This window comes from Giraffa tippelskirchi, chromosome 13 (assembly GCF_054371585.1).
Source record: "Giraffa tippelskirchi isolate mGirTip1 chromosome 13, T2T-mGirTip1v1.2.pri, whole genome shotgun sequence".
NCBI classification, from domain to species: domain Eukaryota; kingdom Metazoa; phylum Chordata; class Mammalia; order Artiodactyla; family Giraffidae; genus Giraffa; species Giraffa tippelskirchi.
This window is the reverse complement of record NC_137287.1, coordinates 100584997-100611796: the sequence shown is the minus strand read 5'-3', so window position 1 is coordinate 100611796 and position 26800 is coordinate 100584997. Positions and strand designations below refer to the sequence as shown.

General features: G+C 53.0%; 1 protein-coding gene across 4 annotated transcripts in view; it reads right to left on the bottom strand.

The window, feature by feature from the left end:
- PMEPA1 (prostate transmembrane protein, androgen induced 1) overlaps nt 1-26800 on the bottom strand; it is a 55068-nt gene that overhangs the window by 14223 nt on the left and 14045 nt on the right. Inside the window, exon 1 of one of the 4 annotated variants that reach the window (XM_081552932.1) lies at nt 12577-12663. The exons of the other annotated variants lie outside the window; for them this stretch is intronic. The gene's annotated coding sequence lies outside the window, so the exon portion shown is untranslated. Of the gene's footprint in view, nt 1-12576; nt 12664-26800 lie in introns of those variants that run through there. 4 annotated transcript variants of the gene reach the window in all.

Here is a 26800-nt window from a genome sequence, read left to right as displayed (position 1 = left end):
GAGTGAGCTGTCTGCAGTGGCAGCGTCAATGACCGTAATCAGCTTGGAGGGCGTCGTGGCAGGACCTATCAAAATCTAAAAGGCACGCTACCTTTTTAGCTTGCAATTTTAACTTCCAAGATTGTATCCAACAGAAAAATCCGCAGAAGGACCTGAGAGCATACTTGTATGAGGACACTTCTGCAGGGGTTTTTGTGGCTGTGAACAACCAGAGACCATCTAAATTCCACTAAACTAACCCTTGTATATATGTATCTCTCTGTCTTGCCATTATATGACCCAACAATCCCATTCCTGAGCATATATCCAGAGAAAACCATAATTCAAAAGGATGCATGCACCCCAATGTTCACTGTAGCACTATTTACAACAGCCAGGACATAGAAGCATGTCCATTGACAGAGAAATAGATAAACAAGACATGATACATACACACAATGGAATATTACTTGGCCATAAAAAAGGAACAGTATAGTGCCATCTGCAGAGACTTGGATGAACCTAGAGACTGTCAAACAAAGTGAAGTAAGTCAGAAAGAGAAAAAGAAATATCACTTATGCATGCATGCATGCTCAATCATGTCTCTTTGCAAACCCATGGACTGTAACCCGCCAGGCTCCTCTGTCCAAGGAATTTTCCAGGCAAGAATACTGGAGTGGATTGCGATTTCCTCCTCCAGGGGATCTTTCCAACCCAAGGATCAAACCCGTGTCTCTTGCGTCTCCTGCATTGGCAGGTGGATTCTTTGCCACTGTGCCACCTGGGAAGCCCATATCACTTATATGTCAAATATAGAAAAATGGTACAGATGAACGTACTGGCAAAGCAGAAACACAGTCACAGCTGTAGAGAACAAACTTATGTGTTCCAAGGTGGGAAGAGGAGTGGGATGAATTGGGAGATTGGGATGGACATATATACACTATGTATAAAACAGATGACTAATGAGAACCTACTATTTATTTAGCACAGGGAACTCTACTCAATGATCTGTGGTGACCTCCATGGGAAGGAAATCTAAAAGAGTGGATATATGTATCGGTATAACTGATTCCCTTTTCTGTACAATAGAAACTAACAACATTGTAAAGCAACTAAACTCCAACACAAAAAAAAAGACAGGTAAATCCCACAGTGGCGTTTCCCAGCCTTGGTGCTCCTGAGATTTGGGGGCTGGATAATTCTCTGTGGTGGGGCCTGTGTACTGTAGAATGTTTAGCAACATCCCTGGCCTCTGCCCACTAGAAACCAGTAGCACCATCATGGTCAAGTTGTGACAACCAAAAGTGTCTGCCAACATTGCCCAGTGTCTCCTGGGGAGCACAGAACCATGCCTGGCTGAGAACAGCTGACCTATATAGGTTTGAGGATGGATGGCTATTTTTGCAATTATTGCCAAGCAGAAATAATGAAACTGGAACAGATCTATAATATGCACCCATTTTTATAGCAAAAACGAGGATAAAAATTAAATTGTTCATGATGACTACTACTGAAAGAAGGCATCTATCCTTTATACTTTTTGTATTTCTATATTGTTTGCATTTTTATAACAAACATGGACAGCTTTAGTTTCACCAATCCTAATTTACATACCAAAGAGACTGGGGTGCGTGCGCTTGTGTGTGTGTGTGTTTCTGAACGTGGTAACAATGTGACTCTGGCTTGCCCTCGCCACTCGGGAGTCACCGTGTGCTCCTTGGAAACCAGCAGTGTTTCTCTCAATTACTGATTTTCAAGAGCCTGATGTTTCCCAACATGAGCTCGGAGGGGCTTGGGGGCAGCGCCAGGAGAGGGGAAGTGAAGGGGGCTCAGTCTCCAAGCCTCTCTGACAAAGAGCTCAGCTCTGAATCGGCCCACAATGCGGCGGGGATTGAGCCACTTCTCAATAGCTCCTCCATCAAAACGGCGGCCGCGTGCTGTGGGCCTTCAGGGTCAGCGGGACCGGTTTGGTCAGGAGGGGTCTCAGCACCTGCCGGGGGTGCCCCTTTCCATTAGGACCACGAGGGGCTCAGCTATTCTAGGTCTCATCCAGAGCAGAGGCAGGAGATGCAATGATGGTCAAGGTCACATGGCAGGAGAGGCCGGAGAAACTATGAGGGCAGAATGGGTTCTCCTGCACCCCTGGGCTCTCTGGAACTGAATTGGAGTCAGCAAACAACAGGAGCAGGGTGAGCAGAAGCCCTGGAGCTGGCTGCCTGGACCCAAACCCCAGATCTACCCATGGCCAGACGTGTGACCTGAGGACATGGCTAAATTCCTTATCAAGCGCCCAGTACATGTCAAGTAGCCCGTAAGCATCAGCTGTTATTCACAAGGACTTGCGTGACTCTCCTGGGACCCTGGCCTCCCACTTTTCATGCCAATTGCCTCCTGACAGCCTGCACGGTCCTCTCCGCCCGGCAGCATCTGAGCTGCCCTCTGAGCAGAACCTCTGCTTCCCTCTGGTGGGGTCTTTGCCCAGGCTGATCCACCTGCCCAAGACGCCCTCTCGCCTCCTCTTCCTCCTAATCCAGCTTCTGACCCCAGTTCCAACTGCCCCTGCGGCCACTTCCTTCTCTGGCTTTCTCTGGCAGTTGTAAGCTCTCCCATGTAACTGGAGGTTTCTTTTGTAAATAGCACCCAGGTTATCTGCTATGACTTCCAAGAAAATGCATGTGTCATGACTTAGCCATCCCTTGGTCTGTGTCTTACTGTCACTGTCTGTCTGCCCATCAGCATGCAGTCTCCTTGTCCTGCAGCTTCCCCACAGCCAACATGAGACTGGCAAGCAGGAGCCTTTCTGCCCAGTCTTTTAAGGACTCCTCTTCAACCCTCAAAGCCCAGCTATGGTTGCTCCAGAGCAACTTTTACATCCTATTACAGTGCCAAACCCTGGCCATCACCATGTGGGACTCCCAGCTCCAAGGAAGAAGGCATCCCCTTTACTGGTCTCTCCCTGGTATCTGGCCTACCCTGGTACTCAGGCAGCAAAGAAGCTTGCATTGTTCAACACACAGTCAGGCAAGCAGCCAGGAGCCTGGAACCTCCACAGCAGTGCAGGAGCTCGAGATGTAGACCTACAGTGGGGGGCTGGTGCTAAGATAAACCAACAAGGAGTTGGTTGCGAACAAGGCAGTTCTCACCTGCCTCCCCAAATCCTCTGCTTGGAGCAGAAGGGTACTTTGTATTATGCACTGAATCTGTGTCCCCCTAAAAATAATACATTGAAGCCGTAACTCCCAAATGTGGCTATATTTGGAGATGGGGCCTCCAAGTAAGTGATTAAGGATAACTGGGGTCACAAGGGTGGAGCCCTGGTCCTATAGGATTAGTGTCCTCATGAAAAGAGACATCAAAGGGAATTCACTGGTGGTTCAGTGGTTAGGACTCAGAGCTTTCCCTGCTGGGGCCTGGGTTTAATCCCTGAGTATGAGCAAGCTCCGGGAATTAGTGATGAACAAGGAAGCCTGGTGTGCTGCAGTCCATGGGGTCGCAAAGAGTCAGACACAACTGAGCGACTGAACTGTGAATTGCACTGGGGAACTAAGATCCTGCAAGCTGCACAGTGCAGCCAACAGAAAAAACAAAAAGGAAGAGAGACCACAGAGCTCACTTTCTCTGCACATATGCCAGGGAAAGCCCATCTGAGGACACAGCAAGAAGGCGGCCGTGTATGACTGAGGAAGAACCCTCACCAGAACCCAATTCACGGGCACCTTGAACTTAGACATGCACTCACTAACACATCTTGAATAGTAGGAGCTGATGTAGGGAGACTGGCTGGCTGCAAGCTGTGGAAGTGGGAAACCTGCCCTAGGGGCGGAGGGGGGCAGATGGCAGGGGAGGGGTGGGGTGGGTCTGTGGAGACACAAGTGCACCTGTGCGAACAGCAGCAGCCTGCCCACAACCCCATGCACGACGCCCAGGGTCTGTGTGATCTTATTTCCCACGAGGGATGTTCTCTTCTGTGGTATCCTTCCAACCTCAGGGACTCTGCTGTCCCACATGATCATTCCAGCAGCGCATTCACCAAGCACCTGCTATGTGCTGGGCCCAGACTCTGGGGAGCTGAGGTTTCCCAGGGTGATAAATAAATCCTACTCTCCACAGCAAAAAGGTTCAGACCTGTGCTGCCAGAAACCTGGCTAAATTTATTTCTGGGACAGATGACTGACGGTCTGGACTCTCCCAAGGCCATTCATTCTAACAACACGCCTACAACAGGCATGGCCCCAGCTCCCAGGGCTTCCCATGTCTGAGTTATCATCTCATGGACCTTTCCCAGCAGCTCCAGGGTTGGGGGGCTTAGTCCTGTGGCACCCTTGTTACACCGACAGGGAACCTGAGATTTGGGACTCACACAGATCTCTACGTGGGGCCTGGCATCCTGACTGCTGTCCTCTGGACCAGAAACTCAACACAAAGCCACAGCACAAGCCACCGCCTCCCAGCAGCCCCAGCTGAAATGGTCCCTCCCTCTGGCTCACTTCCTCTTGTCTCGTAGCAAGAGCAGCAGCCTGCAAAGGCTGATCCACCAGGGGCCAGACTGGACCATAAGGTGACATACGCACCACGTGCTGGCCGGAGAGGTGGGATGGCTCATCGCCTGGATGTGAGATACAGGTCCAAGGAAGAGTCCGGACCCAGGAGGAGGAATTCTTGACCAAGAGTTTATTTACAGGCTTGGGGGGTTGAGTGGGGGCTCTAGGAACCAAGGAGGGATATACTGACAGTTGGCCACTGCATGGACCCCCTGGCTGGGAGGAGCTCAGGCAGGGTGGGGGTGACCTCACCCCTGCAGAACCCCGCCCTCCACACCCCAGCAGGTGGGAGCATCACTGTCTGTCTCTGTCTCTCTCCAAGGGCCTGCAGGTCAGGGTTTGTCTGAGGGTGTCTGTGCATCTGTCTCCCACTGTTGACTTCCTGTGTCCATATGTCCTTCTCTTTGAGCTGTCTGTCTTTCTGAGAGTCTCCTGTGGGTGCCCGTGTGCACATGTGTTTGTGTGTGTGTTTGAGATTGTCTGGTGTCTAAATCAGTCCAGTCTTTCCCTGTGATGCTCATGAGTCCCTTCCTCTCTCCTTTTCGTTTGATGAACGAAACAAATCCCCAGAGGGCAGTGACAAGCCTCCCAGACACCTCCCCGAAAGCGGTTTGCCGCTCCCTGGTCTCCACCCCACGGGTGAGGCTACTCTAGCCCTTGTTTCATTTCCTCTTGAATATCTTCCAGCAGCAGAGAAATTCCAAACAATGGAAAGAACAAGGTTCTCTAAGGGACGCAGAGGCTCATGGTAGGACTGAGATGTGGACCAGCAGGGTCGTGGGAGGCAAGCATCCTGGTTTCAGACTTGAGTCCAGACATCCCACTTCCTGTATGTGTGACCTTGGCCCCTGGCTCTGCTTCCCTACCGTAAAGCACGGATCAGTAACAGCATCACCTGCCAGGATTACTGAGGATTACCTGAGCCAGTGTTCATGGGATTCTCAAGGCAAGCATACTGAAGCGGTTTGCCATTTCCTTCTCCAGTGGACCATGTTTTGTCAGCAAATTCTGACATTTTGAGCAAACTCCAGGAGATGGTGAAGGACAGGGAAGTCTGGCGTGCTGCAGTCCATGGGGTCAACAAAGAGTCAGACACGACTTAGTGACTGAACAACAACAACACTACCACCTCAGAGAAGCCTCCCAGTGGCCCCATCCCAAATATACTCACCTCTCACCCACTCTGCATCCCCCGATGGCCAGCCTTGGCCACAAGGGTCAATGCAGTGTAAGTCAGGAACCTGGATTGTCTGCTCTGTCCCATAGGGCTTCCCAGGTGGCTCAGTGGTAAAAAAGCTGCCTGCCGATGCAGGAGACACGGGTTCGATCCCTGACTCAGGAAGATCCCCCGGAGAAGGGAATGGAAACCCACCCCCAGTATTCTTGCCTGGAGAATCCCATGGACAGGGGAGTGTGGCGAGCTACAGTCCATCCGACTCTGCAACCCCATGGATTGTAGCCCGCCACACTCCCCTGTCCATGAGATTGCAGAGTTGGATATGACTGGGAACATACGCATGCACCCATGGCTCTAGGGGCAAAGGACATTCCCTCCCTGGTCTGCTCGAGGACTGTAATGTACCTGCAGAGTGCCCAGCATGTAGGACAGTGCCTGATAAGAGTAACTGTCTTTACTGACTTGTTGCCTGCTGACTGCTGATCTCACCTCAGCAGCAGGAAAGCTCCACGCAAAGACCCTTGTCTATCTCGTTCTCACTGAATCCCTGGAGGGCAACACCATGCTTGGCACAGTATGCTGCCGCCAATCAATAACTGAAGGAGCAAGGAATTCACGTCCAAAGTCCACTCTCCAGGACTCACATCTCTCCTCCAGAGGCCAGGGGATAGATGAGTGTTGTTGAAACGTGGAGGGTCTTTTCACAAAACGAAATCTGCAACTACCATACGACCCAGCAATTACGCTCCCGGGCTTTTAGCCCAGAGAAACGAAAACTTATGTTCACACAAAAAACTGTGCGTGAATGTTCACGGGGTCTTTATTTGTCTCAGCCCCAAACTGGAAGCAGCCCAGACGCTCTTGCGCAGGTGAGTGGTCAAACTTACCGTGAGCGTCTCCGTGGCACAGAAACAACAGAAAGGAATGAACTATTGATACATCAAACGACCTGGGTGGATCTTTAGAGTCATGCCAAGTGGAAAAAAAACTCCATCTCAAAAGGTTACATATGGTATGATTTCATTTATATAACAGTCTCAAAATGACAAAATTATAGAGATGAACAGATTACTGGTTGCCAGTGGTTCATCTGATAAAATTGCATAGAACTAAGCATGCACACAGGCACACACAAATGCACGCGCACACATGCTCACTCACTCGGATGAATGCATGTAAACGGGGGAAACTGGAACAAGGTCAGTGCATGTCAGTTCCTGGTTGGGATACTGAACTATTACTATGGAAGACGCCAGCACCGGGAGAAGCCAGAGGATACATATAAGAGTTCTCCCTGTATCATTACTCAAAACTGCACACGAATCTACAATTATCTCAAAATAAAAAGTTTAACAAGAAAAGTGAGGCGTATGGGGGCCCCGTCTAGTAGAGGGCAATACCAGCTATTTCAAGTGACCCCCGGAGTGTGCACAGCCCAGGCCTGGTGCTGGGCGAGTGGTTTAGTTGTGGGTGGTGGGTAGGAGCCGAAACAGAAGCCGCTCCCCCCACCCCGCCAGCCTCCCTCCGTCTCCCGCTCACAGCATCTGCCATCTGGCTGTTGCAGCCAGCCAAACGAAACCATCTCTCGGCTGTCATCTTTCAACTTGCAGGTCTGGCTCCCAGGTTTGAAGATTAAATTCTAAACATGCCATTTAAAATTTAGAAATGAAGAAAGAAGATTTTAAGTAACCTCTAAGCCCTGTCTTCCCCCCAGCAAAGAGCAAAGCACCTCCTACTTCTTTCCCAAAGGGAGGGAGAGCAGCTGGAGTTCCCCAAAGTATCACCACATCCCCAATAGAACCCAGGACTCCAATTCTGCAGGTCAAAGTGTCACATGTCCCCAAAGTAAAGCATCACTGCTAAGTGTCAATGCGTCGCCAATGATGAAGTACCTGCAAGCTCTGCTGCCAGTCACCACCTCAGGCACAGAAGAGTCAGGAACTACAGGGGTCTGTGAACAACATGGGCATCTTGGGAGACACCTGAGTGTCCTCTCAAATACTGTTCACCTATCTTCTCTGGAAACTTGACTGGATCTGGAGTTGACCTGTCATGAGCACTGGTCCCTCTTCACCTGGGGTTCAGCCCAGCCCTGTGGTAGTTCTGGAGAAGCTAGAACACTCCAGTACTCTCACCTGGAAATGTCCACAGACAGAGGATTCTGGCAGGCTATAGTCTATGGGTCTGAGTACACAATATTTAATTATGATGACAGGGAGAGGAAGAGGTGGACACCTAAGTGGTTCAGAGAACTTTGCAGCAATGGGGGTCATGAATGAGGCTGGCCGAAAACAAGCCTATGAGATGCTGGGCCTCTAGGGGAGGCAGCAGCTTGGAAATCCCCAATATGGTCAGACACAGAAATGATGGACCACAGAGGGAGGAGGGTTGCTCAGAGTCACATAGCTACCTGGGCAAGGCTGGGGGTGGGGCCAGCAGAGGCCTCCCAGTCCCTTAGATACCAGCTGCCCACACTGGCATACTTGGCCGGGGCCAGCACGATGCACCACTCCAGAGAATAAGGGACATGACCCTGCCTGTCCTTCCATGAGCCTGTCTCATAGTCACTGAAAGCCCCAAGGAAGCCTGGTGTGATGAATAAATGGTAGGCATGACTTCCAACCATCAGACACACCAGTGGGGAGCGTTTCACCTTCTATGACTTGGCTGGGCTGTGCTATAAGCTTTAAGTGCAAGCTATCTATCATTCATCTATCTACCTAGTTATCAATTAATTATCTATATATATCTATTGTTCATCTATCATCTATCTATCATGTCTATATCTTTTATTCATCTATCATCTATCTCTATTATTCATCTATCGTCTATCTGCCAATCAAGGCTCCCAACGAGCCACATGTCCTCTGTCATTGCCCACCTGGACAGATGCAGAGACTGCCAGCCTGCCCACACTCATGCACTACCTTGAGGGCAGGCTCTGAGGGTAAAGGCCACAGTTCTCACTGGGGACGATTCTGCCACAGAGGGACCTCTGGCGATGCCTGCAGACACTCTAGTCGTCCCACCTGGAAAGGGTACTGCTAGCATCATGGGGGGAAAGGGGCCGGGGATGCTGCTGAGTACCCCACAGCACACAGAACAGCCCCTCAGAGAGGGATTATCCTGCCCAATGCTGCTAGTGCCAAGGTTCAGAGACTCTGGAGTCACAGTGCCTGGTACATAAAACCTGCTCCCTAAACAGCAATTGGGCAGCATGAGAGTCCTCATTTAGGCTCAACACGGAGACAGTGGCAAGGACATGAGTTACATGTGGCTGGTTTAAGGACTAACAACAGCTTAGTCTGTAAATCCGATGTGAAAATAGACAAATGACGGAAAAGCACTTGTTTACTGAACACCTGGATTATATGTTTCTGAGGGTTAGAGATAGAGCAACTCTCTCTTGTCCTCGGCACACAGTAGGTGCTTCATAAATGCTTGTGAAAAATGCATGTGTGCTCAGTTGTGTCCAACTCTTTGTGATCTCATGAGATTCTCCAGGAAAGAATACTGGAGTGGGTTGCCATGTCCTCCTCCAGGGATCGAACCCACATCACCTGCATTGGCAGGTAGATTCTTCACCACTGAGCCACCTGGGAAGCCCTGTGAAAGAGTACATGAGGGAGAATGAGAGAGAGTAGCCTGTGTTGTTTCCAGGCTCTTCTCTGGAGGATGGAGAATGAACCAACCATGTGTGGAGCCCATATCAGTGACAAAGAGGATCTCTAGATGAGATGTCAACCTGTAGGAAAACCTGGGTTTCTGAAAACGTCTGGCTTCTGCCTTTTACGCAAACAGCAATCACTATCTGAGAGCCCTTTTACCCATACACAGAGAGACTGTAAGCCCAGGTGCCTCTAAGAAACCCAGAGTCTTCATTCAGTTTTGACAGAGAGCTGCAATGCCCCGGGTGGCCCTGGGTGTTGCCTTCAGATGTAAAGCAGGGCCCCCTGATGGCTGGGGAACTCGGCATGGCCATCTTCATGGTCAGTCCTCCTGAGCCTTGAGCTCCTCCTCATCTACCCCAGGTTCTACCACCGATGGGGTGAGGCTGTGTCCAGGCCTACAACAAACTGTGCCGCGATCGATTAGTGATGTCTGCCCCAGGTACCAGCAGGACAGACAAGAGACATGTGTGCTGCCAACTTCTGGTGGTTACAAGAAACCCTGCCTCATTGGGATCTACTATGCCCTCCAAACCTGCTGCCTACCTGAGACCCAAAGGGCACCCTGACCTTGGCATGGGTCTCCTTCCTGCCAGGGCAGTAATGGGCAGGGGCAAGCTGCCCTGAGCCCCTAGTTCCAGACTCTGCAATTTGCAGGTGAACATAAGAGAAGTTTTTTTTTCCTTCTTCTTGAGCCACAGTGATAAGGACACTAAGGGACTTGCACCAGGGTGGTCTCAGCAATGAGAAGGGAAGGGGTCCTCCCAGGCCTTTCACTGTTTAGGACAAAATTTTTATTTGGAGATAACTGCAGATTTACATCCTATAAAGAGATCTCCCTACACCCTTCTTCCAGGTGTCCTCAGTGGTCATTGTTGTTGTTCAGTCGCCAAGTCCTGTCCAACTCTTTGCAACCCCATGGACTGCAGCACCCAAGGCTTCTCTGTCCTCCACTATCTCCCAAGTTGCCAGGTTCCTATGCAATATCGTTCTTTCCAGCATTGGACTTTACTTTCACCACCAGACACATTCACAACATAGCGTTGTTTCTGCTTTGGCCCAGCCACTTCATTCTTTCTGGAACTATTAGTAATTGCCCTCCGCTCTTTCCCAGTAACATATTGGACACCTTTCGACCTAGGGGGGTTCATCTTCTGGTGCCCTATCTTTTTGTCTTTTCGTAGCATCCTATAAAACTGCATCACTTGTGGCTTTCCCAAGTGAATCAGAAACTTCCCTACTTTTTAGTCTATCCTTGTTTTACAGACCAAGGACTAAAACCTGATTCCTCCTCAATCCAGGTTTCACAGCCAGAAGACCCCCGTGCCCTCACCATCACCCCTTCCCTGAGATTCTCTGCTTCACGTCTTTCCATTGCTGGCTGAGTCCCATCCTTCAAGTCCTAGCACGTGTGTCAGCCCCTCTGAGAGGCCTCTCAACTCCCGTCCAGCACAATTTCTGGCATGGTCATGTGACCCTGCTTTAGTTCCCCCCTGGCATTACCACTGTCTTTCAGACATTTCATGACTACTTGCTGCTCTCCGACTAGAGCCTGAGTTCCGCTGAGGATCGGCACAGACACTTTTCAGTCACCACTGTCCATCTATAGCTGCCTCAGGGGCACACACAGTAGGAGCTCGACCATCTGATGGATGAACACACAGCATTCAGTTCCCCAGATACTGGGGTCCCTCCCTTCTCCCTCCACAAGCCACATGGACACAGGCACCAGGCTATGTTTAGCTGGGAGTAATGGTATGTGGAAGGCTGAAGTTGAGAATGAATGCTTGAGTAGAGTCTGAACCATCTGGGTCATTTCCCCAGAGCCAGGGGACCAGCTCCACCATCAATTTACCACCTGACCTTGGGCAGGCTACTTCTCTCTAAGCCTCAGCGTTCTCATCCATAAAATGGGGAAAGGACACCCATGTTCCCTCGCAAACCTAAGCATGAACTCCCTACTGGTACAAGGTCCAGGTCCTAGGTCTTCATATTAATGCCAGTTGCTTGCCTAGATGGGTCCCCCAAGACCAGCCTCCAACTGCCCCTTGTGACAAAAAGGTGCAAACAGCGACAGGAAGCGGGGCTCCTTAACAAACAGCCCACTCTGAGAAGACCCGATGATGGGGTGAAGCACAGCTGCTCTGCCAGGCTGGCACCCCCCCCCCATCCTGCATTAAAAAAAAAAATCCCTACAAAGTACCCACTGCTTGCAAGAGTCAGTGTTGCCAGTCGCCAGGAGAAACCAACTTATCCTGGAAGAAGAAAAGTTCAATTGACAAGCTATAAATATTTCTGTTCAATTCTGCCGGGGAGCTGGGCTCTGGCTGAGCAGGCCCCACTGAAAAGGAAGGCGGCCCACCAGATTTGTTTCGAATTATGAAAATAGATGTTGTCTCCCAGCCACATCTGTTTTGCCTGACAAATGAGCAGCGATTTGCCTCCTAAATAAAGCCGTGCACCAAGGCAGTCTTGAAACTCCAGCTTCCCCAAGAAAAAGAAAAAAAAAAGGCCAAGCCTCCCAGATTTGAGACTCCGACACGAGACTTTTTTCAATCTCGTCTCTCAAGTTGCAGGCTCTTGGGGCATCTGAGCCACGCGCACATCCTTAAACTCGGCTTTCAAAGCTCACATCTCCCAGTGTGAACAGAAGCTGCTTATATTAGAGGGAATGGGGTTCCCGCTGTTCTTTAAAAAGAAAAAGAAGACCAGGAGACATATGATCAAATATAAAAATGCAACAAAAAAGTTCCCCCAAACTCAAGCCAAGAGTGCATTTTTGATGTGCTGAAAAAGGCCAATTTTTGGAGCTCACATCAATAGCGGTGGCACTCGTTTCTCTATGCCACGCTGGCTTGGTGACTGGGTTAATATCATCATTTTCCTTTAATTACTCCAAGACAGACCCAATTAAGTGCAGACATGTCTGCCAGCCCAAGGATCTGATATTTAACAGCCCATCCTTCTTTAAGGACCATCCCTGCTCAGGAGCTTGGTAAGGGGAGTGGGGCCAGCAGTGTGCTCGCAGGCAGTACAGACTTGGTGATGCTGTTCTGAGCTCTCTCTCTTATTTTTAAAAGAGGCCCCGGACCTTCCTTTTGGATCTTTCTCCTTCAAGATGGATGTTATAGTAATGTGGGAGCAGGTAGAGACTCCAGTGACTGTATAACTCAAAATATTACAATTCAGTCACAAATCAGAACTTACAGATCAGGACTCAGAGATTTTCAGGCTGAGATGACAAACAGGACAGACCGCCCTCCTGTTCTCCTTCGGCACTGTTTGCCTGCCCCCACAAAGCTGGTAATAAACCAGTGCCAGGCACAATGGGAGATGCCGTGTCATGGGCCACCCCTGCCTGTGGGTTTTGTCTGTTTGGGGGAAGAAATAAAAGGGTTGGGCCAAGAAGCCAGATCTCCCATCTCTTGCAGATGAAATGTCCAAGCCCACCCACTGCCCCCTCCCCTGCCCGCCCAAAGAAGTAGATTGATGTACTGATCTGCTTGGCCTGGCAAAAAATGAGATGCAGTTTAGGGATCCCAGGAGACATCTGGTCGGCTGGCCGCCCTCAACCCCCTCCTTTTGTGCCCCCTACATGTAAAACCCAGAGGGCAGATTGATGAGTGCGGGGTGGAGGGTGAAAATTTACAGCTTGGCAGCCAGGTCAACAGTGATGACAATAGCTCTGGAGGTGGGGGGAGTTGGATTTGGATGGGGGAGGGGCGGGAGGCAGGGCAGCGGGCTCTCCATCCTGCAGCTCCCACTCTAGAGGAGCTCTGGAGTCTGCCTCCCTCCCAGCCTAACTTTCAGCTGGATGGCAGTTCCACTCCATTTTCTAACTCCTGGGCCTTGTGGCTGCCCCAAAGGGGAGAAGAGTTTGAGAAGACTCCCCAAAACACACCCCGACTCGCACTGCAGAGTTAGGAAACCAGAGAGGCCACTTGCAAATCACTGGCAGGACAATGTCTATTTGCAGGTTCAGGTCCTACAGGGCTGGCGATTGGTGTCTGGGGGTCGAAGACCCTCCAGCCGCACAGGCTGCCCCCGCTTCACCGAGGCAACAATCACCTAGTCACTATGGCAACGAGGTTAATGCATGCATCTATTTCGAATAACTAAAACCCGGGACCCCATTCAAGTTGCTCTGATATTAACGTCTTCATCCTCAAAAAGCTAACCTCTGATGTTTCATTAGTCTATATGTGCCACCAAAAAAAAAAAAAAAGAATGCAAAAGAGTGGTAAGAAGTGGGGGAAGTTGTAGGGAGGGGTTGGGAGGGGTCTCCGCTCACTCTTCAAAGAGGAGAAAACCTGGATGTCACTTTCTCTCTTTTTTTGGTGATGGTATAAAATTAGCACAGTCAAGTAAATGTGTTATAAACACAAAGACGCTGCCAGAAGGCGAAGTGCCTTAATTCAAGAGAGGGAAGATGGCGGAAGAAGAAGGTTCTGGGCAGGGGGTTGGGGGGATAGGGGGGAGAAGGGCGGTCAGATGGTGGGAGGGGGTGGTGTCTACAACCTTCCTACTCAGCGTCCCATAACCAGAGGGAAAAGCCATTCCCCAGGGGAGCGCACATCTGCAGGGCGTCTAGACGGTCATAAAGAGGACAATTAAAGAAAGAAAAAAGCTGCAAGCCCCAGTCACCCCTCGCCTCCTCCTCTCCAGGGCACCCGACTGCAGCCCGCTCACTGCCCAAACAGGCGAAAAATTATAAAAACAAGAAAAGCCAGCGTGGGCGACGGGGAGGCCCGGGCGAGTGGGGGGGTGGGGAGGAGTCTGGGCCGAAAACAGTTTATGAGCAAGTGTTTTGAAATTCTGCTTTAAATAAGCCAGTAAATGAATTCAACCTTGTCAGATCTCTCTCCCTCACGCAGACCAAATATCCCGCTGGCGTGCTGTCTAGACACAGATAACAAAGGACTTTTTACGGCGCCCAGAGACGCGCTGACAAAGTCGCCATTTAAAGATGCAGTGTTGCTTTCTCCGTCGAAACCATTTGTCAGATGGACTTCAATGGAAATGCTAAGTTAACGGTCTGGTTCGGGGTCTGCGGGTGGACGGGGTGGGGAGCGGGGTCAGGCTGCCCCTGGAGAAATAGAAAACGCATCCTGTCTGATTGGGCCGTCCTCCAGGTTGCGCAAAAAAGAGGACTGTTTGACTGTCCGCGGCCCACTGGCAAACGATTCTCGATCTTCTTGTTTGAAGGAGGCGGCTGCTAAAATGTGTCTAACACCCAGGCTGGGCAGGTTCTGTGCGCTTGAAGGGGTGGCAGAAAGGGTAACGTGGAAATGCCCGGGCGGGGCTGGGGGGTGGCATGAGAACCTGTCTCCACCTGCCTCTGGGGGGCACTGAGAAGAAGTAGGGGGAGAGGGGATCTGCAGTCACTTCTGAGTGCACCGTGCAGTGTGCCCTTGCCCCACCGCAGATCCGGCACGAAACAGGCAAAGGCAAAACGTCCTCCCTTCCCATGCTGGGATGGGGCTGGGGCTGGGCTAGCCACAGGGGCGCATGCCCGGCACACAGGGTACTCCAAACACCTCCAGAAACCAGGGGATGTGCCTCTACTGGGCCAGGCCACATCAGAGGGAGGAGACACTGTATCCGAGGTTGGGGGCCCCCGCCCAGGGTGTGGGCAGGACCTGGGGGGCGCGACGTGGGGTGGGGGGTGGGGTGCCCAATGTGGGGTGGGGGTGGGGTCCTCGACATGGGTTCTCTGGTCTCTTCCATTCAGATTTGCCAACTTCTAGAGGAAAGCCTGGCACTCGCTGGGTGCCCAACAGAGTCATTCTTTCCATCAACCCTCACTGCCTTCTCTGCCAGGGTGCTGGGGTTTGGTCTCTTTGAGTCTCAGTCTCCCCACCTCTGAAAGGGGGTCCTGGCCACCTGACCCAAAGGGCCGTCGTGAGTATTAAATGCCCCCGCCACCCGCCCCACACCCTGCAGGCCCACTCCCCGGTCTGGGTCTCGCTGCCCTCACCTGGGAAGTGAGTACAGCCTTGCTCACAGGCAGAGAGGGGGAGGAAGTGGGAACACACAGAATACCCCCAGGATCGGGGGGCCCACAGTCTACACCATCCACTGGGGAGGGTAGTGTGTGGATGACATAAAGCCTCAGTGGCCTCCCCCGCTGGTCCTTACAGGGACCCCAATCCACTCAAATAAAGGGGGGGGTTTGATTGTGGGCTACATGTCAGAGGACTCATGACAAGCACTTCCCCCCGTTCTGTTTTTGGTTTCCAGACTCATCTTTAATAACTGCTTTAAGAGGCTGTTTCTAATCTCTGCTCCTCCCACAGCGAACAGCCCACGGGCTCCGCCGTCTGTGGGCAGAACCCCTGGTTTCACCCAGACACACGGATGTGAAGGTTCTGGAAGACACCCACTGTTGTGGGGATATGACACCAGGGTTTAGAACAGTGTTCTCTCTGGTCAAGGGTTCAACCGGAGCAATGGGAAATGGGAGCCCATGGTCTCCTGTGCCAGGGGCAGGGCCAGCCCTTGGTCAGCACTGCTAACAGCTGGACTCCAAGGCTACTGGCGATGCAACTTGGCCAGGTGAGCTATCCAGGACTAGAGAGAACCCAGACGCTTCCTGCACTTGTGAGTTCCTCCTACACACATCTGCTGCCAGCCTCATCTGGCAACCACAGCAGACATTACTAATCAACGACTGCACCTTCCCCGCCAGCCCAGCTCAGGCCTTGGGGAGATTCTTGTCCCCAGAGTCCCAGGAAGTTAACTGAAACATTTTTCTGCAAACTCTTCTCCAAACATAGACGTGGGGAGTCTTTGAAAGGAAATGATAAAATATGGGGAGGAACTAGGAGAAGTCCTGAAGGACAAGGTCTAGGGCAGCTGGGAGGACCACTGATGGACGGACCCCAGGGATTATCACAAACAACCACAGACACATCTCTCCGCACCTTTGCCCACACAGGCTCCTGCTCTGCCTGCCTCTCCATCCTGTCCTGCTTTCCCAGACACATCTCAGACCCCCAGGGCCTCCCAGACAGCTCCTGAGAAGTGGGAGCAGCTCTTCTCATGATTGGAGGAAAGTGTCCAAGGGATAGAAGCCCAGTTCCGCTCACCACGGCCTCTGACCCTGACCATCCCAGGTCCTCTGTCTCTCTGTCTTGCTCTCAGCTGTGACCACCTTGAGGTCAAGCTGGTGGTCCAAGGCCTTCACCATAACCTTGACCCTACCCTCCCTCCCCTTACACCAGGTCTAACTGCTGTCCCTGGTACCCTGGAACATGGCAGGACCACCTCTGCCCTGTCTCAAGCCCGTTCTTCACGCTGCAGCTGGAGATGGGTGTCCACTGGACCCTGTTGCCCCTCCCCCCCAGCTCTAAACCTTTGCACGGCTCTCCTGTACCCCAGCATCAACTCCAAACTCCCCTGAAACCTGGTGAGATCAGACCCCATCCTCTGAGCTCTAAGACTCCCCGCTTCACCCCTCAGCTCCAGCCATCCTGGTGGCTTTGAAGGTCCCAAAGGCAATGCACAGGTTCTCTGACCTCTGCGGGAACTCTTCATCCCTGGGATGAAATCTTGCTTCTCCTTCCCCAAGGCTGTACCAACAGGTATTGTGGCCTGAATGGGTGATGGGTACCATGTGGCATCCCAATTCTAGGAGCTTCTCCACAGCACAGCAGAGCTGGGAGGGGTCATTCAGAGCAAGCGACTGGCTGCATCACACAGCAAGTCCTTGGCAGGGCCCAGCCCCACTGGGCTGATTCCCATCTTGGTCACATCACCCCCAACTCAGCCCCAGGCTTCCCCAGCCGCCTCCACCCCACAATGCCATCCTGCACCCTAAGATGCTTCTCTTCCTGACTGCCATGGCCTCTGCCCAGGTTGTCTACTGGCTCTGAATACCAGTGGGGGTGGGGGGCTCTATCCCAAGATGAGCAATGTCACAATTACCAACGTCAAGAGGGATGGCACTCAGGGAGTGTGGGTTATCTCATGTTTGCCCCAATTTACAGATGAGGCAGCTAAGGCTCTTAGTGCCTATAGACCTCACTAGTTAAGAATCAGGCCTAGAATCAGAGCTTCCAACTGTCTCTCTCCTTGGTCAGCACCAGCTCCCAGGCAGAGACGCCCTGAGCTTCCTGTCACCAACGGTCACAGACTAGGCGTCTTAGGGACATTTTGGTCTACCCTACCCCAGATGAAGCACCCAGACATGGGGAGAATACGGGGTAGACAGAGGCTGGAGGCTGGGGGATGTGGTACGGACGCGTCTCTTCCCACGGGATTTCCTGGGCTCGGGCCGGGCCAAGTGCTACCCTTGGGATCCGGCTGGCAGCCTGGCCCAGATCTCCTGGCACGGCCTGCAGGGTTTTATTTAGATGGTGTCCGCTGGGCAGCTCTGGGCACACAGGCCCAAGTGGGCGTAGCTCCATCGGGTTTCACCGCGCGTCTCCGCTGGGAGCGGCCTCCAGCATTACAAATCAGCCCGTGTTTTGCTGGGAGGCTGGTCACTGGCGGAGGGGAGACAATGGGCTGCCTCCTTTGAAATGGGTGTCCCTTCACCCTTCCCCTCCCCTTTCTTCTCTGGGGGAAGATCTCTTCCTGCCTCGGCCGAAGTCCCTCTCGCTGGGGCCTCTCTCCAACCCCTGACCCTCCAGAACAAAAGGGAGCGTGAGCGTCTAGACCATCGGTCTGAACGTGAGAAGAGGGCATTGTATAACCAGGACGGAGGCCTGGCTTCCCCGGTGGAAAGGTCGGGGCACAGCAGGGGCCAGGAGGGGTGTGTGAGGGCCCGACACCTCTGGGGTCCCAGGCTCTGCCTGCCCTCCTGGGGGACAGGGACGTGGCCAGAGCCCAGCCCCGAGGATCCGGCTTGGGTGGCTGCCAAGGTTGGATGTGCCATCTCCAAATGAAATGCAGGGAATCCCTCAGCCCGTCGCTAAAAATCTAATTCACTCGAGGAACTAATTCACAGGAAGCCCTAGGAGCAGTGCCTGAATGCGGGCGCGTACAGAAATGTCAGGGGCTTCCCAGGTGATTCAGTGGGTAAAGAATCCGCCTGCCAATGCAGGAGACACAGGCAGACACAAGTTCGATCCCCGGGTCAGGAAGCTCCTCTGGAGGAAGGCATGGCACCCACTGCAGTATTCTCGCCTGGAAAATCCCATGGACAGAGGAGCCCAGTGGGCTACAGCCTGTAGGGTTGCAGAGTCAGACATGACCAAAGCGACTGAGCATGCACACACACACACACATAAATGTCAGCTTTTTATCATGACCAGTTTAGAAGCTTCAAGTGTGTTCTGGGCTGAGGTGACCAGGCTGGGGAGTCCCTAGCAGGGATCCTGGAGGTGAGGAGTGTCTTCCTACATCTGGAAGGCCTTGCTTCGAGTAGCAGAGGGGATGTGTTCTTAGACATCTGAGCAGCAAATACTGGCTGTGTGACTCCAGCTTTCTACTCACCCTCTCTGGGCCTCTAGGACACCTTTGTAAAAAGAAGCTAGAGTGAGATCTGTGGTTTCTCAGACTATGTTTTACCAGGAAGACCTCTGATTAAATGGAAGTCTGAGCATCGATCTATCGAATGGATAGATCTGCTTGGCCAGTGTGAGGCCTGGAGGTAAGAGACTGCACAACCACCCCCCATAGCTGGGGTCCACCAGACACCTTCTTCGTTATGGGCACTGGCCCAGCCTCTCCAATGGACATCAGCCCGTTTGAAACGTAAAGGCACAGGCTGCTACCCAGGCGGACAGGATGAGCAGGAGGTCCCCACGCCAGCCTCAGACCCCATGTCTCAGGGAGGAGACAGGACACAGGCCACCCAGAGGGGACGTCTCCCTCCCCTTCCCCAAAACTGCTGGGGCATGGTGGGGGCCCTGCACCCATCTCTTCAACCACTGCTATCCCCCCTTTATCAGCCTGCACTGCAGATGCCTGGAGACAGGCCTGTGGAAAGAACTGATCTCCATATGACGGGGCTGTGAGCGTTTAGATGTTTGTCTTTGTCATTTATCAAATTCTTTGAATTTTTCTTAAATAAGGAGCATGTATCACTTTTTTCTATCAGAAGAATCAGGCTATTTTCACTGTGAAATTATCATTATCTCTTTAGGCGGGTAAACATTGCTACAGGCATGCCAAGAGGTCTTCATGGAAAAGGCAGAAGCCTGAAAAGCAAGCACACGGCTGGGCTAGCCAGTGACTCCTCTGCTGGGCCTCTGTCCTAGGAAATTCTCAGAGAGGGGACAAGGGCTTCAAGGCCAGCCCTGACCCACCACAATCCCTGGGGGTGGGCCTTGGACGCCGGCATCACTGGGGACCCCGCTCATCAGAATCCAAGACCGAGGGTTCTCGAATCTGTATATCCTACAAGAAAATATAAAAATGCTTACTCTTGGCACACCCTCAGTTTCCAGATCAGTGCCCCAGTGGGCAAGTCCAGAAGTTCCTCTTTTTCAGTTCCATGCCTGAGTTAAGAACCCATGCATCTGATAAAACGGGTTGCATTTGTCCCCCGGGACACCCCCGTTACAAGGCTGATGGAAAAGCAGAGGAAACAGAGAAAGCCAGCCCAAGCCTCCACGCCCGCCTCTCTCCAGTCTCTTCCTGTGGGACTTGGGGAAAGCTGTTTCACGTTCCCTGGTTTCCTTACTTCCTGTCTGCCCACTCAAGTGGGGCTGCCTTTCTCATGGCTGTGAACTTCCAGGGCACTAGGCCCAACACACAGTAGGTACTCAGTGTGGTACCTTGTGTGTGCGAGCTCAGTCACATCCGACTCTCTGCGACCCCACAGACTACAGCCCGCCAGGCTCCTCTGTCCATGGGATTTTTCAAGCAAGCATACTGGAGTGGGTAGCTGTTCTTTTCTCCAGAGGGTCTTCCTGACCCAGGGATCGAACCCAGGTCTCCTGTATTAGCAGGCAGTTTCTTTATCAGCTGAGCCACGTGGGAAGTAAATGTGCTCAGTAAATGTGTTGAATTCACGAATGAAATACTGAGGCAAACTACCCATTAGTGAGGCTCCTACATGAGCACAAAATAATAGATGACACACCCACCCCAGCCTTCCAGCACACCCGTTAGTTAGGATGGACTAAGGGCTCCTTTCTTGCATCCACAGAAGGGGTTTGAGTTGGGGGGGGGGGGTGTGGGTGGGCAGGGGCCTAGGCTAGGCTCTGAAGGGGGAGGGGCAGATTCACGGGGGTCAAGGTCCCTCGCTGTGCCACAGGGTCACCAGGGTCTCTTGGGAAGGATGAGACAAGGGTGAAGGAGGTGCCCAGGAAGCCCAGGGAAGCAGGCCCACGGGTAGGGTCTGCAGGGAGGCCCCCTGTTAGGCAGCAGCTCCCATTCCTCAGAACTCTTCTCCTGGCCTCTGGGGGGAGGGGAGAGGGAAATTTCCCCCAAAGAAAGCACTCCTCTGCGGTGGAAAATGAAATGGGTCAGAGTGGAGACTGGTAGATGCCAGCACCCTCATCCCTCCCTGAGCAGGGAAGACACCGGCCTGAGGCTAGAGAGAGGCTGAGGCCAGGTCCACCATCCCGATCTAGGTCTTGTTCATGACATACCTACAACAGGTGGCTCAGACCACCTCGCTGGTACCCACAGCCTCAGTACTAATGCCACCCCCACTGTGTTCCTGTGGACAACGGGGTGAAGAGAACCCTGAATGTGCCTGGGAGGGGCTGGTACCTCTAACCTCACGGGAGAAAACTTTCCCTGGGTAGAACTCCTACTCATGCCTCAAAGCCTTGTCTAACTTTCCCCACTGGAGCCAAGGGCTTCCACACCACTCTTCCCTCCCTTCTCATGGGCAGGTCCTACGGTTCCCAAAGCCATCTCTCCCTCAGTACTGGCCACGTCTTAACCATAGGAGAGGCCGCACTGGTGGAGCATCTACGAGGCACCCGTCACTCAATTGAGCAGGTCTTCTCTCCCGCAGTCCTCACTATGACCCCATAACGTGGGTGGCTCTCACCACCCCTATTTTGCAGAGGAGGAAACAGAAGCTCAGAGAGCAGAGGCAGCCGCCCCAAGGACATTCTTCTAAGCTTCAGAGGTCGGAGTCTGGATTTCTTCTTGGATCTGGGTCCTATGCCTGCTCATTCCCTGCGCACCAGGCCTGGCCTGGCCTCAACAAGAACTCTGAAGGCTGCTCCCTTTCAGTGCACATCAGATGTGCCCCTGGAACCTCAGGGTGGGACTGATACCCACGGGGCTCCCAGCAGCAAGGGCCTGGTCCCTCCCCCAGAAGCCCCCCTCCTCTGCTCCTTCAGGGAAGCTGGGTGTCCATGTGGCCTGAGGCCGGCAAGGGATGGACATGGCCACTCCTGATCGCAGAAGAATTCCTCGAGGGCTGAGGCTGCCAGATGGAGAAGAGGCAGGACGGCTCTCCCACGCCGGCTGGCACCGCTGGCTTGAAACCCACTGACGGGGTGACCCATGGAAGCTGGAATCAGTCAGCCTGGAGTCTGGGGCCCCTCTGCCCACTGCCACCTCACCTGGACACTCTTCAGAGTCGAGAGAAAGGGCAGAGCTCTGCGACCCCAGGCCACCCTGGACTGGCCAGGCCGGTCCCTCCTGGCGCTGAATGGCAAGGCTGATCAGATCCACAAGGACCATAACTCTTCCCTGGCCAAGCCCGTAGCCCACACAGATAAGTGTAGGAGCCAGACTGCTGGGGTTCAGGGCCCGGCCCACCACTCACCAGCCATGAGCCCTCAGGCAGCACCCTCCCAGCCTCAGCGTGTGCGTGTCTATACAAGGGACCTAGTGATCACAGTCCTGCCAGGGGCGCCAGGAGGACTCCACATTACAGCGAGAGTCCTGGCCCTGTCTGGGACACAGTGCGGCTGGGTAAGAGCTCTTACTCTCAGGACTAGTTTCCTGCTTTCACACCTGATCACAATCAGCTCCTGATTCAGCCCCTGGCATGGGTTAAGGTCTCAGGGGAAGTAGTCAGACCAAAATCTACCCAGAGGTGGGACCTCTACAAGGAGGTGGGACCAGGGAGTGCAAAGGCCAGACGGGCCCTGGGGCAGTGGAACTGCGTTGGCCCGGGTCACCAGTGAGCAGGCCCTGGTCACCAGTGAGCAGGCCAGGGGCCACCGAGCCTGCATTCCCACACAGGGGCCAGGACCCATAGGTCTGATGCCTGCCACACGCCCAGGATCTTCCACATTCCAGCCAAGCTGCAATGCCTCTGTGGGCTGCAATAAAAATTCCTAGACAGGTAGTCAGGGAGGCGGCAGGCCCGGATGAGCAGAGGGCAGGGGAGCCGGGGCTGTGTGGTCCCACAAGTAAGGCCAGTGGGTTGAAAGAGCGGCCTCTTTGCCCTTTCCTCTCAGATCTTTTGGGCTGGCCCCAGGCCTGGGATCTGAGACTGGGGGTGCAGGGGCAGGAAGGTCCCTGAGTCTGAGGCTCTTTGGAAGGAAGCCCAGTTCTCCCCATCAGACCAGCCTCTCCAGTGGGGCCCACCAGGGAGCTGTAACACCGCTGAGACGCTCAATGCCAGCCTCAGAAGGGGTCTTCAAACAGCTCCCTCCACCGTCTGTCACATGCTTTGACTTTTTTGAAAATAGTTGAAACAAACACAGCTCTGCCAACCCCCAAGTCAGACAGGCGGCAGGACTTCCCCCAACGTAGGGGCGTGTCCCAGACATCATCAGGGGATGGTGGGGGCAGTGTAGCAGATGGCTGGTCAGGAGCCCATGCCCCACTGCAAGGCCCAGGACGGAGCTGGGACCCATGGGGCTCTGTACTTCCCTTGTGCCTGCCTCTCCCCAAAGCCAAAAAGGTGCATTAGGCGCCTACACAATAGATCAGGTCTATTCTGCAAAATACCACATCATTCCAGGCACTGGAGGGCAATTAAGCTAGGGAGATTTTTTTTTTCTTTTACAAAGAAAGAACACAGAAATCTTGATTCCAACACATACAGAGATCCGAGGACACACAGCTGTGCGGAGCAGGTCACAGACGCCAGGGCAATGGGTTGGCTTCTCCCCACCTTCCTGAGCATAAAGCCAGAGCCTGTCACCTGCAGGAAGCTGCTTGGAGCTGTGTGGCTAGGGGAAGGACGAGGGCTTCTCGCTCCATCCATAACTCCCTGCCCATGAACTATCCCCTTGGCTTCCCTCCTCTGACATGACCCTGCGACCTTGATCTCATTAGAACTGAGTTGACCCCGACCTTCAAATGGCCAGCTGACCCTAGAGGGGCAAAGAGCAAAGTGCTGTGAGCCTATAATTGCTTATTAAAGACCCCCGAGGACTCCTTGGGAAGTGCACCTTAAACATCACTTCAACCAGCCTTCCTGACTTTTACCATTTCCAAATAACCTGTTGTAGGAATTCAAATTTCTTGATATTTAAAAAAAGTAAATATTCAATCCCTTTGACTACGTAGCCTTGTTTTAAGCAACACTCATGAAATCAATGATGCACTTTGCTTGTCCCATCCTTCCTAATTTACATTCAACATCTTTTAACCTAAGAACATAACTATTAAATCTAAAATGCCCATCCACATGCCATCTGAGGTTTTCTCACGGGCTGCCAGTTGGCTTTGGGTCTGTCAATTTCTCTGAACTTACAAGGGCAGAAGGTTATGACTCAAGTGGTGTCAAGGGGTCCCAGATCTAACTCAGCCAATTATCCTCGTGTGCCCTTGGGCAAGTGACTCCTGTCCTCTGAGCCTCGGTCTGTCTGCCCATCTGAAAAACAAGTCTAGTAACAGCAGCTCCTGCAAAGCTGCATGTAGCATGGTGCCTGGCATTCAGTAAATACCTGTAAGTGAGCTGTGCATTGTCACATGCAGCCCAGAGAGTCAGCACACTTACTAGCACCCCCATTTTACAGATGAAGAACTGAGGCCTGGGGAGTGACAGAGCTGTGATTCTAAACTGGCACTCTATCTCTAAAGCCACTCTGCGAGGGTCCTTTCCTTCTTCAGGCAACACTCGAATCCAAGTGTCGAGGACCCCTTCTGCCAGCTCCACACTCCCCAATGAGGCATGCCCAACCCCCAGGACACACAGCTCCATCCCAAGGTCCGAGCTATCTGTCAGCATCAGCCAGCAGGAACTCAGCCTCAGTGCTCTCTGCCTCTGAGTAACCACCTCCCCAGACATGATTCACACCTGTCTGGGGTCACCCACATCCTCATTCCTTGCAGAGGAATGCGGGCCAGGTGAGGCAGGCTGGAGGACTGGCCTCTGCGGCTGGTGCAATCGTGCTAGGCAGCGGCAGAAGTATGGCCTGCTAAGTTTCCAATGCCTCTGCCACCATCCTGAGCCCCCCGTGCTGGAGCTGAATAGACACCCAGGTCCTCGATGCCCATTTATGGGGCTCAGATTCAGGTTATAAAACCTCTTCCCCATGGAGGCTCCTGGAATTCCACCGTTAAACAGTCATTCCTTTGGGTTCATGTGCCTTTGACTAGGCTTTCCCCTGTGTGAACAGCAGCCCCGTGGTTGATCCATACAATGGCGAGCTGCTCAGAAATAAAAAGGAACCACAACTGAGACACACAACACGGACGGACCTCAAAGTCAGGAGGCTGAGTGAAAGAAAGCAAACAAAAAGAACATACGGTGTGACTCCATTTATGCAAAGCTCTCCACTTGGAACATTTAATCTCTGGTGATGGAATCTGCAGTGACTGCCTCAGGGGGCAGGTGCAAAGGGGCAAGGGGCAGAGGGGCTTATGGGGAGCCAGAAGGACCTTCCTCTTGACCTGGATGGTTGTCAAAGACACAGACACTTGCCAAAACTCATCACAGTGTCCACTTAACGTCTGTGCACTTTATGCCTATAAATTATACCTCAATAAACACACCACAGCAGGGGAAAACACAGATTTCAAGAGGAAGTTTAACAACTGGAGGGACAAGAAGGGGCAGCTGGTGAGATCTGACTGGGCCTTTTCAGTGTCTTCCTTCTCACAAGAACCCCGGGTTTCAATTAAGCCTGTTTTACAGAGAACAAAATTAAGAAGGGAGGAGATGGGGAGAGATGGTAGGGGACAGAGGTATAAGCAGGGCTCATCGGGGGCTTCAGTGATGGGAAAACCTTATGTCTGGAACATTCTGCCTTCGGCTACAAGCCCACCAGTGCCCTATTCCTGCCTCTGTGTGACGCCCCTTCAAGAAGCAAGGTGCCACCCCCAATGAAGCAGAAAGCCACACAGAGGTAAACCAAGAATGCAGGAGGCAAAAGGAGGGGGCAGATCCAGTCGAACGCCAGGTTTCAGGCTGTGTCTGGCAGCCACAGGGAGTAGAAGAGGAAGCCACGACACTGGGTGCTCGTCCTCATCCTGGCGAAACCAGGTGCCCCACCCAATAGACAGTAACATACAGCCCCTGGCTACCACTCCAGCCACCAGGCCCCAGACCATCCCCCTGCACCATGGCAGGCAGAGGCCTCAAGCGTTGCTCGGCTGTTCAAGCACCTGGCCCGGAACGCCAGACGGGTGCTGGAAGGCGAGGCCCGGGCCCCATGGGCCCGGCTGCCTGACTCAGAGTGCCGCTTGCAAGTGTTGCTCCAGCCCGGCTCGCGAGGAGTCCCGCCAGCCCGCTGTCCTCACAGTGATGACATTATTAGTGGCAGTGCTCCCATCAGCCACAGAAGGGTTTCGTGCCCAGATTTCCTGTACTTCTTCAACTGGATCTCAGTTTCTCTATCTGCAAGCACTGCCAGGTGGGGGCCCAGCCCAGCGGGGTTTAACCCCAACTGCACCCTGGAATTCCCTGGGGAGTTTTAAGAAGCCCTGCTCCCGCCCTGGGGTGCGTCTGAGGGTCAGGGTTGCAGAGGCGCTGCAGCTGTGGCTTCCACAGACAGCAGAATGGAGAAAGGCAGGGTTGAGAAAGGGACTGGAGAGGGTCTTCAGTGGGAATGGTCTCTGGACCCTCTTCTCACCCCTCTGCCGAGGCAACCACACCAGGAGTCCAGCATCCCACAGGTCATCATGACACCTTTCTCCCATCAGCGGCAATCTGACCCAGGACAGAGCCCTGTTCCTGCTGGCCCCAAGCCCCGGACGGCTGCCCATGACCATTCCAAGAAGAAGAGTGTGCGGAGGAGGGAGGAACAGGATGCCAGGCCAGCTGCAAAAGCCGGAGGGCAAAGGCGGGAGGCCTGGAGTCGGCCACACCAGCACACGGGTGACAGGTGGTTGTGAAGCTGGGGGGAGAGACTCTGGAGCCCCGCGGCCCAAGATCAAGTCCTGCTCTGCTCCTGGCTGTCGATCTCTGCACCCTGGCACGTGCCCCGGCTCCACCTCCTCCATGCCAATGAGGCTGCCACAAGGGCGTGCATGATGCTCGGTGAGCAACCGAGACCATCAGCAAGACTAGCTAGGGTTCGAAAAGCCACAAAGCCACTAAGGCGATCGCCAAGAAAACAAAACAAACAAAGTCACTGGAGGCTCAGTCCCCAGATACTGACTGCCCAGCTTG